A 10,650-nucleotide genomic window follows, 5' to 3' on the forward strand; every position below is an offset into this window, starting at 1 on the left:
ATTGTGTGACTTTGCTAGAAAATGAGGGGCCAGCGCTGCAAATATTCACACACATTCTCTCATATGCTCTCAAGCCATCGATCCTTGCCTCTGTTCCACCACCACCACGACTTCTTTGCCTGTCTCTCACGTTTCCAACACGAATCTTTCTGCCATCTCCACTGCCTCGCCCTTATGCATGGAAGGAGCGCCACATAAAATGTCCACAACGTCGCTACATTATTCCTCCTTAAAACTGACCCCTGCAGCACACAAAACAATGGCTAGGCAGCCAGTGCTCTGTGAATGCCGCTATAGATTTTAATAGTCTCATTATCACCTGGGGCTCCCCCGTTTGCCTGTTGTATCCATCCCATTCTCTCGTCTTAGATCGTAAACTCTGCAGGGCACGGCCTATCTTTTTGTCAGGCGCTTACACTGTGCCTAGAGCAAGCAATTCCCGACTAATTCCTTCCGAACGCATCCACAGGACAATAAATAAATACATAAATAATCAAATATAATAATAGCAGCGCATGTAAATAACTTTATGCCCTTGAGTAGCCCCATTGACATCAATGGAATAATTTACCTGCTGAAGGAATATTCGGGAGTATTAAAGCAAGCTGGTTCACGGCCTTAAAATTGAAGGTGGCTCCATTAGTAGTAATATATTTTCAGACTATTACTATAGGGTATGAATTTCTGACTAACTATATACGCTATCCTGACTGGATTTCCCTGATTTCACTCTGTAATTATCCACAGTGTAGCATAGTGTAGACACGCGCTATGCCTTGCCGTAATACATTTGTAGCTAGACAAAAATCATTTCAATATGCAGAGATGAGCGTTAGAAGCAATTTGCTGCCGAAACATTTCCTGGTGGGGGGAAGAAGTCTGTTTCATGGGTTGCCAGAGGGAATAGTTTCTAACAGGCAGCGAATGCACTGAAGGAAAATGAAGACAGTCCCAAAAACAACACACTTAGCTAAAGGCTTTTCTGTTACTGAGTTACGGTTTTTATTTTATGCACAATTCAAAAACACTGCGGATTATTATTATTCAACATTTACTAGGATTCAGGGGAGGGAAAAGAGCAGTAAACGGTAGGAAAGAAGAGAATCATTGTCATCAAAGCCAAAGCACAACATTTTTGTGGGTCAGATAGAGTAGGAGGGATGGTCTTTTGGCTCACAGACAGTTTGACAGTTTTAGTAACGGGAGAGGCCCAAGGTCTGACCTTTACCTTCTACCCTATTAAAAATCTAGTCTTTTAATGTTTTTATAATGATTGTACAACACCTAGAGATCTAGACAGGCACTTTTAGGGCACTTAAATGAATAAACTCTATAACTAAAGTGCTAACAGATGTTGAAAATCCTGCAGTCATACCAATGCCAGTCAGAGATCTTGTCAGATTTCACCTGCTAAGTAAGTTCTTTGGGACAGGGACGGTCATTTACAATATGTTCGTACAGCACCTAGCACAAGGGAGGCCCTGGTGTGCCTGGCCTCTAGGGCGTACGCCACAACACAAAATGTTAAATAACAGCAGCAGCAGCAAGGTGTAGGGCCTGGTGAGTATTTGGATAGAAGAGCTCCAATTAAAATCTAAGAGCTGGAGGAAGCAAAGTTAGTGTTTCAGTAAGTGGCGCACTTAGTGCTGAGTCATCATTAAATCAAGGGTCCTGCAAGTTGTGGGACTTTTGATGGGTGTTGAAGCAAGAAAGAACTAAAAAAGCAGTTTGTGACCTCTTGGGGTGAGAAATGCTACATAAATACAAGGTAGCATTATAGTATAAGAGAGTTTTGCCTAATACAGTGATTATCTTCAGAATATATATATATATATATATATATATATATATATATATATATATTTTTTTTTTTTTTTTTTGCTTCGTCTGGTTATTCAGTGGACACTGAAATTTGAGTAACATGCACAACAGGAGAAGATTGACTAATAGGAGTCCTTCCCTAAACGGACAAGCAAATTGTGGTAAAAATGCATCTACACTGATTTAGAAAGAGAAGCCTGGACAAAGGAAGCGTGGTCTTGTGGTTAGATCCTGGACTTGGACACAGGAAATCTGGCTTCAATTCCCAGCTTTGTACGTCCTTGGGCATGTCACCCTGTCTCCATACGTCCGTTGCCCATTTATAAAGTGATCACTATATCTGACCTCTCAGTCCCCATCCTCAAAGGGAACCTGCATAACACCTCCAAAAGACAAGCCTGGGAACTTAAATTCATAACCTTACTAGACTAAAAATCCCAGATTGAATAGACACAGTGGATGATTACAACTATCTATAACCCATTAACATTCCACTCTATTTCTCCCCCCCCCCCCCCCATGACTGGAGAGGTGTTAATGGGCCACATCACCTTGAATGGTCCATTGAAATATTGTTAACTGCTTACGCTAAACAATTTGTTCCACCTTATTGTTACCTGTGACCCTCAGGATATTTCCCAGACCAGAAGCAGAGCACTGGGTAAACTCAAAAGCGTGTTTCTCTCACCCACAGCAGTTGGTCCAATAAAAGATATTACCTCACCCACCTTGTCTCTCTTGGGACCACGGGATCAACATGGCTACAACATCACCGCACGCATTAAAGGTTGGGAGGTGTTCAGATATTATGTTGATGGGGGCACCTTGGACAGAATCAATAGAATGTCCTTTGCATCTCCATGGCTTCAGAAGGACAATAGTAATTCTTCTTGTATTTCTTTGGATTGGGGTATTAATAAATAGCAACAGCACACCATTCTACCCATATAACTGAATTGCAAATAGCAGAGTACGTCTCAGACATAGCATATCGAGGATTTATTTATTTTTTCTTTGAAGGAAAGTCCTCTTAGTGCCAGGTGTTAATACAGCATTATTTTTGCATTTGTACCACAGTGGCACATATAGGCCCCCACCAATTGTGTTAGGCACTGTATACACACATTAAGAGTTCACATCAGCCCCTGCCCTTAACAGTTTACAGTCGAAATACACAAAACAAAGGGTGGGAAAGGAAATATTCCCATTTTACAGATGACAAACTGAGGCCCAGGGAAATTAAATGACTTGCTAAAGATCACATGGGAAGATTGTGTCACTGCCAGGAATTGAAAGCACGGTGCTCAATTCCCCAATCTACTTTCTTTACCACAAGACCATATGTTTTCCTTGACTGGATTTCCATTGTTAATTACACACTGACAATGTTGACTCCAAAACTGATGATTAAAGTGATATTTTTATTACACGGGGAGAGTACTGCACTACTCTTCAGCTGAAACACATCAATGCATATTGTAATCTGGGCAGTTCCCTTCTTTCGCTAAAGGCTAGTGGTCTTTCATTTGTATCTATGAACAGCGTAATATGTCTATTTTTGTCTATGAGACAAAGTCATCCCTGGTGTAATTGGACTGATGTTGTAATCATCATTTATGTGCCAGATAATTACCATTTATTGGTAGGATATGATAAATGTACTCTTCCTTTTTCAAACAGGGAAAGTACATACAAGGAGACAGATCCTTTGGTACAGCAAGCTGGACTTCTACCCCAATTCACAGCTGCATGATTTTCTAGGAATATATTGCCAGATGGAAGATAGACAGTGTTCCATATCAGGTACCCATGGATGTGCTTCAGATGGGACCTGGCATGGATTGCTCCTAAATGGCAACAAAAGTCAGCACAGTTTTCTTGATAGACATTCCACTATACGCTGTGTTTATTTGTATGCAAACCTGTACCTTGGCCCAAGCCAATCAGGAGGGAACGACCACCTGGTGACATTTCAAAGTTGCCTCCCACAGCAAATTGTTGGGAACATGAGTGGATGGTGAAAGCACAGATACTACAGACCTCACCCAAAGCCCCTTGAATATAATGTCAATATTCCAGTTGACCCTCTATGGACATTTGTTCAGGTCTGAAGGGAGCAGATGAGTAGCAAGGATAACAGTGTGGAAGGCCTCCGAGCTTCCTTTCCATCTTTGCTACATTTTTTTAAAGCGGTTTATTATAAATGTCACAGGGAAGAGCTACACTGCTAGATCTCACAGTATGAGGTATCTACTCTTTTATGCAGAAGAGAGAAGCACAATAAATGGGAACTGTCTAAAGTTACCCGAACTCATCTGCTACCCAGGTAACTCTCTGCTCGTCAGCATCCATGTAAGTAGGGAAAGCAAAAGTTTTGTTCACATAGAGTATGCCTGCACTGCTATAAAAGACCCACAGCTGTCCTAGGTCAACTGACTCAGGATCTCTGTAAAATTACTGTGTAGATGTTTAGGCCTGAGGTAGAGTCCAGGCACTGGGACCCTCCAGCCTTTCAGGTCTCAGAGTCCAGCACAAGCCCAAACGTCTACACTGCAATTTTATAGCCTCACAGCCCAAGCCCCACGAACTCAAGTCGGTTACCTGGGCCAGCCATGGGTCTTTTATTGCAGTGTAGACAGGCCCATAAATGTTTGTGGGGAAAATGATTTCAGTCCTGAGGTTGAAATGGATTTTGTAATGTAAGTAACATTCATTTCTGAAGAAGTGGTAGCGGTAGATTTCCTGCTTTATCCATATAGTTTATCCAGAAAAGACAGATTCCTCCTTCTGCAAATCACCAGGGTCTTACTGCTGGTATAGATAACAGGTCATGACTAGAGCTGGTCCAGAATTTTTTCAATTAAACTTTTTTCCTTAAAATACCAAAATTGGTCAAAAACACCATTATTTTATTTTATTTTACTGTGTATTTGTTTGGTTGTTTTGTCTGTTTGTTTTTCAGCAGCAACAGTTGGTTTTGAAGAATTTCTTGATTCAAAGAAAATTCTCACCCATACCAGGATAAAAAGTTGAAATTATCAACATTTTCACAGACTGAAAATCCAAACCATATTTCAGTTTGGGTCAATCAAAATGTTCCATTTAGACGATTTTAAAAACATTTCATTTCAATTTTGGCTGGTTTTGTTTTAACATTTTGTTTCTGGAATTAGCTGACGTTTCCAGACGAAACGTCGTTTTGAAATGGAATTTCTCTTTTCAAAGGGGATGTTTCGACCATCTTGAAACTTTTTCAAAAAGCCTTTTAAGTCTCAAAAATTTTCCACAGGCCAGGAAAAATAATATTTCCCTGACCAGCTCACTACTGCTGGTGGTATCCAAGTGAGGATTGTCCCAGAATATGTGCACAAGATCTGAACACACATTTTTATACAGAGGCATCTTCCTTACACTGCTACCTCTTCCTCTTTATTGTGCAGCTGACCAGTGAATGCAATTACAAATAGAACAATGCTTGATTGACACAGAGGAGAAACATGCTTCCTGGTTACTGGCACGCTCTCTGGAGCCCTAACACTGAGGTTATTACAGAAACCCAGCCACATGTCCAACTAGAACGATGGTCATTCAATTAGGTCACAATTACTGCTTGGTTTTTCACTATGACTGTGATGAAAGGTGACAAACTGGGGACTAGTAAATATCATTAGTAGAGACAACGTAATTAACAGCACGGTGAGGCATGTGTTCCTCAAACCCCGTGCCAGATCCTTTACACAAATGCAGTTTAAAGATGACTGACAAGGGTGTATGATTGCACTATTCAAAGCTAGCCCTTTGCCAAACCCCTGGCCTGAGCTCTGGCACAGAGATAATTAACTAAGGCAGACAGATGGCCACATCTTTCACACCACACAATTTCTTGGTGTAACAAGATTATAGAACCCTAATTATTTTAGCGGTATGGTCTCAGGCGAGGCCTTTTCTTTCTAGGCCTTGCCTGAGACAGTACCACTAAAATAACTAGAGTATTAAAATATTGTCGGGAATCGTATTAAAAATATTTAAAATAGCCCAGTAATTCCCTAATCTTGCCTACCTATCTCCTAATTTCACAGACTGTTCCCATCCAGAGACTCCAAGGTCAAACGACTTGATCTCCTCCTTCCTGTCTTTATCACAATTACACTCATCCAATCAGGTAACAGAAATTAAGCCTCATAATTATAGTGACCAATCGCACATTAGTAATAGGGCTTGATCTGGCAAAGTGCTGAGCACCCCGAACTCCCATTAGTACAAAAGAGAGCTGAGGTCATTCAGCATTTTCACAAGTTGTTCTCTTGGATCGGGCCCTCAATAAATAGAAAATACACGTGTCAAACACAAATGACATGCAATCAACATTCATTGGCATGAAACATCACCTGAATATTTCTGAATTTAAAAAAGTCTATAAAAATGTTTGTGAACAATTTGCAAACAGATGACAGGCAAAATTTGCCAAAGAAGTTATTTACTATGAATACTTTGTCCAGCTCTGGTTTATCCCTTCCTACATATCCAGGTCAAAATCCATTCACTCTCTGTGTGAGGAACAACATAATATTCAAGATCCAAGTTTATTTTGCATTCCTCCAAGCAACAGCTGAGATAAACCTTTCTTCCAGATTGATTTTTTAACTCAGTAGAGTGATCATGTATTCTGGGCACCAAACCAGTATCACAGCAGTCTTGGACAAGGAGATAGGACTATCTCACCAAAACAAAGTGACAGAGTGTTCTACTTCTGGGAACTTTCCTGGCATCAAATCCCTTGGTTTTCTGTGAGTGCCAAGATACTACCGAAAACGATAACCTGAAAACAGCCATTCACAAATCTCTGCCAATATTTGTTCTGAATACTGGACAACATTATGGTGCTGTCATACAGGAATACATAGTTACCATAGACAGTTAAGCCAGTAAACCTATCCAAAGAATATATCACCTGGGAACCAGAAAAAAGTAACTCAATAATAACCTGAACTATTCACAGAGCCTACCTATGAAGAAATAATATACTTTTGTGCGCAGAGGTAGGAAACATATATGGTAACACAATCTAGCCTTACTGTTAAATAAATAGCTATTAAAAATAAAGCTGTTAAAAGAATAAAACATTGAGGTTAATGCAAGTGTCAGCTTTCTACCGCAACAAACTGAATTCACCTCTGATCATATAAAATATTCTTCTATTTTAATTCTGTGATAGAATATAATTTATTTCTGTTCCAACCTCCTGGTTCTCCATACTCCCTCTGTATATTCAGAGGCTGTGGCATTTTGCCTTGTATTCAAGAGAAGTCTTCTTTCAGCCAACATGCTGGGTCACAATGGAGAAGGTACAAGCTACAACAGTTCAGCCCGGGAGTGCAGCTAGCAACGTGATCTTTGCACACTGGTTAATCCATTCCACTCCGTCTGTAACATAGCCATAATATTCCAAGGCGGATCAGGCATTGCGCGCTGCTGGGTGCTGAGCACTGTTGACTTCAAAGGCAGTCACGAGAGCTCAGCCTTATGCGGTCATTAACACCCAGTTCACGGAGGTACTTGAGATCATGCCCAGCTTTAAGTATGCAAGCAGTCTCACTGAAGCCCCCGGGAGTACCCATGTGCTTAGTACCTTCCTGAACTGGGGGCTTACACAGTACAGGCATGTTTCAGCAAGGTGGTGGACTCTCCCATAGCCAAGTGCGAAGTGCCCTCAACTCCCACTGAATAGATGTTGCTCGGCTCTATCAGAACCAGACCCAAAATACAGGCAAATAAAGATCTATTGGTCTGTCAATCTTGCAAAGGACATGGAACCCGATTCTCCACCAGGTAATGTAAACTGCATGGCCTGGCATATAGTTCATGCCACACCTGCCTCCACCCCTGGGTCATCCCACCAGAGGAACCGCAATTTGAGCGACACGCTTTCCATCAGTCAACACAATGGAGCTGCCCGGCTCCACCTCTCTCAAAACACCATGTGCAAGAAATAGAACGGCCACTGCATTAACGCGAGCTGAAAAACCCACCGTAAAACTGTTTTACAATAAATAGCTCCTCAATAATTACACACCCTCGATGGATTCAACAGCAAAATAGCAGCTGTTGTTGCGTGGTTTGGGGATTTTAAAAAAAAATCTCATTAATATGCTGATCAGATTCTTATCATCAGGAGCGAGGGACATTAATCTCATAAAACACGTAAATTGTATTTTATCCGAGTTAAAAAGGAAATGTTAGCAAAACTGAAGCTTTTTCCCTTTTTTTGTTTCAATTGCTCAGACAGCAAGTACAGGCCATGTCAGAAGGGACTGAAGATCATCACCCTGGTGCACAGAGCGGTTGAGGGAGCTGGTAATGTTATGTAGAGCCTTTCCCCTTTAGGTCATGGATTTAAATTCTGTCATGATCAGTGGAGTCGCAAAGTTATCAGTCTGTCATCTTTATTATAGAGCCTGTGATAGGAGTCTATTGTCTCAGCCCAGTTCCTAATGTTCCATACCAGAAAAGTTACCACTATAATTGGCAGCTTTGTTGATCGAGTCAGAAGGAGGATTTAGGCCAATGCCAATTAAAATCAACAGGTGCCTTTTCAATGACCTCAACATCTATTGGATCAGGTTCTTAGTGTGTACCAAGACTGATCTCTGTAGGTGATCCCTTCAGAAGGAATTTGTGGTGTATAGGGCTGGCAAGGGCATTGTGGGGAAACTTGTATTGCGACGGCTTGTGCTGTATGTGGTCTTTAGGTAAGAGACTTAAGGCTCAGATTTTTGTGCCCACCCTAACAGAGCATGATTTTCAGAAGACAGGTGCTCAGTACTTTGTGAAAATCAGATCCCCTTTAAGGCATCTTAAGCCGAGCAACCCCCTCTCCCCCCCAAAAAATCGAGACATCCAGAATCTTTGTTTTTGAAAACCTTGCCTTTGGTCACCTTTGTCAATCTGGTACTTTTCGTGAAAAATAAAAGAAAAATTAACTTCTGGGTTTTGTTTTTGTTGTGTAACATGCTCACCAGCTAATTGCACTTTACTAAGATGAGGACTTTAGCACGTTTGAGTTCTCATTTAGTGCCCTTATTGCATCTGAACAGCTTAATCACTTCAACTCCTGCATGTTGACTGGCAAAATAATAGCAATGGTTTTAAAAACAGGCATGGAGGCATCGATTGTGCAAAAGAAGGGTGAGGTTGATGAGTTAGGTTGGTCTCTAGTGACAAAATACAGTTAATGGTAATTGGGCCTTTTTGGACATGTGCAGATAGAGATCTATCTGCGCGCGCACACACACACACACACCCTTCTGAGCGAACAGCGCCCTGACCATCTCCATTACAGTCAATCAAGAGATGCATTCACAATGATGATTACATCAGATCTAGTTTAAACTCACCCAACAGGATTTGTCATCTAATCTTCCATGAATAGATCCCGTCACATGAGGTTAAATCTCATGAGGCCAATCCAGTTATAAACACAAAAACAAAACAACATTTAGAGAGGCTTGAAGGCAACCAGGTATATACGGCTTTGCTATCAGAAAAGACAAGAGAGCTGGTGAAGCTACCAGCTAGACACTATGCTTGTGCTATTCAGAAGAACAGATTGTCTACCCGTTCTTTATGTCCCTGACTGCACTGCCATGAATTATTTATCGCATGTGCAATTAAATATCAAATGTGTAGCTGACTGTCTAAAGATCTCGATAGATCTTTAGGATTCTAGTCAACTGCAAGCTTAATAGTCTTTGATGAGAGTGGAATTTTGTCAGAGCTGCCACAGAAGTTGTGGATTCATTAATTACAAAAAAAAAAAAAAAAAAAGTAAAATGTCCATTGCATTTGATTAGCAATAGGCCCAAACTTGAACACCAGATCCAAATGCCCATAAAATTAGGCAAGTTGAGATCTAGATCCAGACTTGGAATCTTGGATCCTACTTTTGGTATTTTGAAATGGGATAGCACAGGGGTGGGGAAACTAGTGAAACAACTACCCCACTTAGGATGTTCAGAGTTGACGAGCTAGATATTGAGCTTCACGGCAAGCTAACAGGCAGCACAATCGCCATCATCATGCAATGGCTCAGACAACTGAATTCTCAGTTTCTCTCTACAATGCATTCGTAACCTGCAAATCCTATCTGCATACCAGTCCCCTTTCAACCCAGCATTTGTATTTTTCTTGTTTGAGCAAATCCTGAGGTTTTTAAACCAGAAGAAATGTAATCTTCAATAGGAGTGCTTCTCTTGATCAACTGTAATGGAGATTGTTCTGGCCTCTCTTCTTTCACAGAGACATGTATGTATTTTTCTGTCCATGTATACATGTGCACACCATACTCAGACAAAACTCCCATATAAGTCAATGGCAGTTTTGTCAGGATAAAGAAATCAAGATGCATTTGAAAGATAAAAAATAGTCTGGGATACAAACCAATTATATGATGTTTTACTTGCAATTTCCATAAACGTAACCTATTCACCAATGAGTGTTCCACCCTACGATTTTTATTTAAATCACAACCTAGAGCCCCTATTCATCAGGTTGAACACACACACACGACCAGATATCCCAATTTTATAGGGATAGGCCCGATATTCGGGGCTTTGTCCTATATAGGCACCGATTTCTCTCAACCCTCTGTCCCGATTTTTCACACTTTCTATCTGGTCACCCTAACACATACATCCGCACCCCTCCCTCTCTTCCTCCCTGTTGGAATTAGAATTAAAATTAATTCCTCTCCCCTCCTCTTCCTCTATTTCTTTTGCCATTTAAAAAAAAAATCAGAAGTGCTGATCAAATGTGAAGAATATGTCATTCTGA

Source organism: Emydura macquarii, unplaced genomic scaffold, assembly GCF_026122565.2.
Source record: "Emydura macquarii macquarii isolate MOO-44397 ecotype Brisbane River unplaced genomic scaffold, CSIRO-AGI_Emac_v2 contig_1451, whole genome shotgun sequence".
Classification (NCBI taxonomy): domain Eukaryota; kingdom Metazoa; phylum Chordata; order Testudines; family Chelidae; genus Emydura; species Emydura macquarii.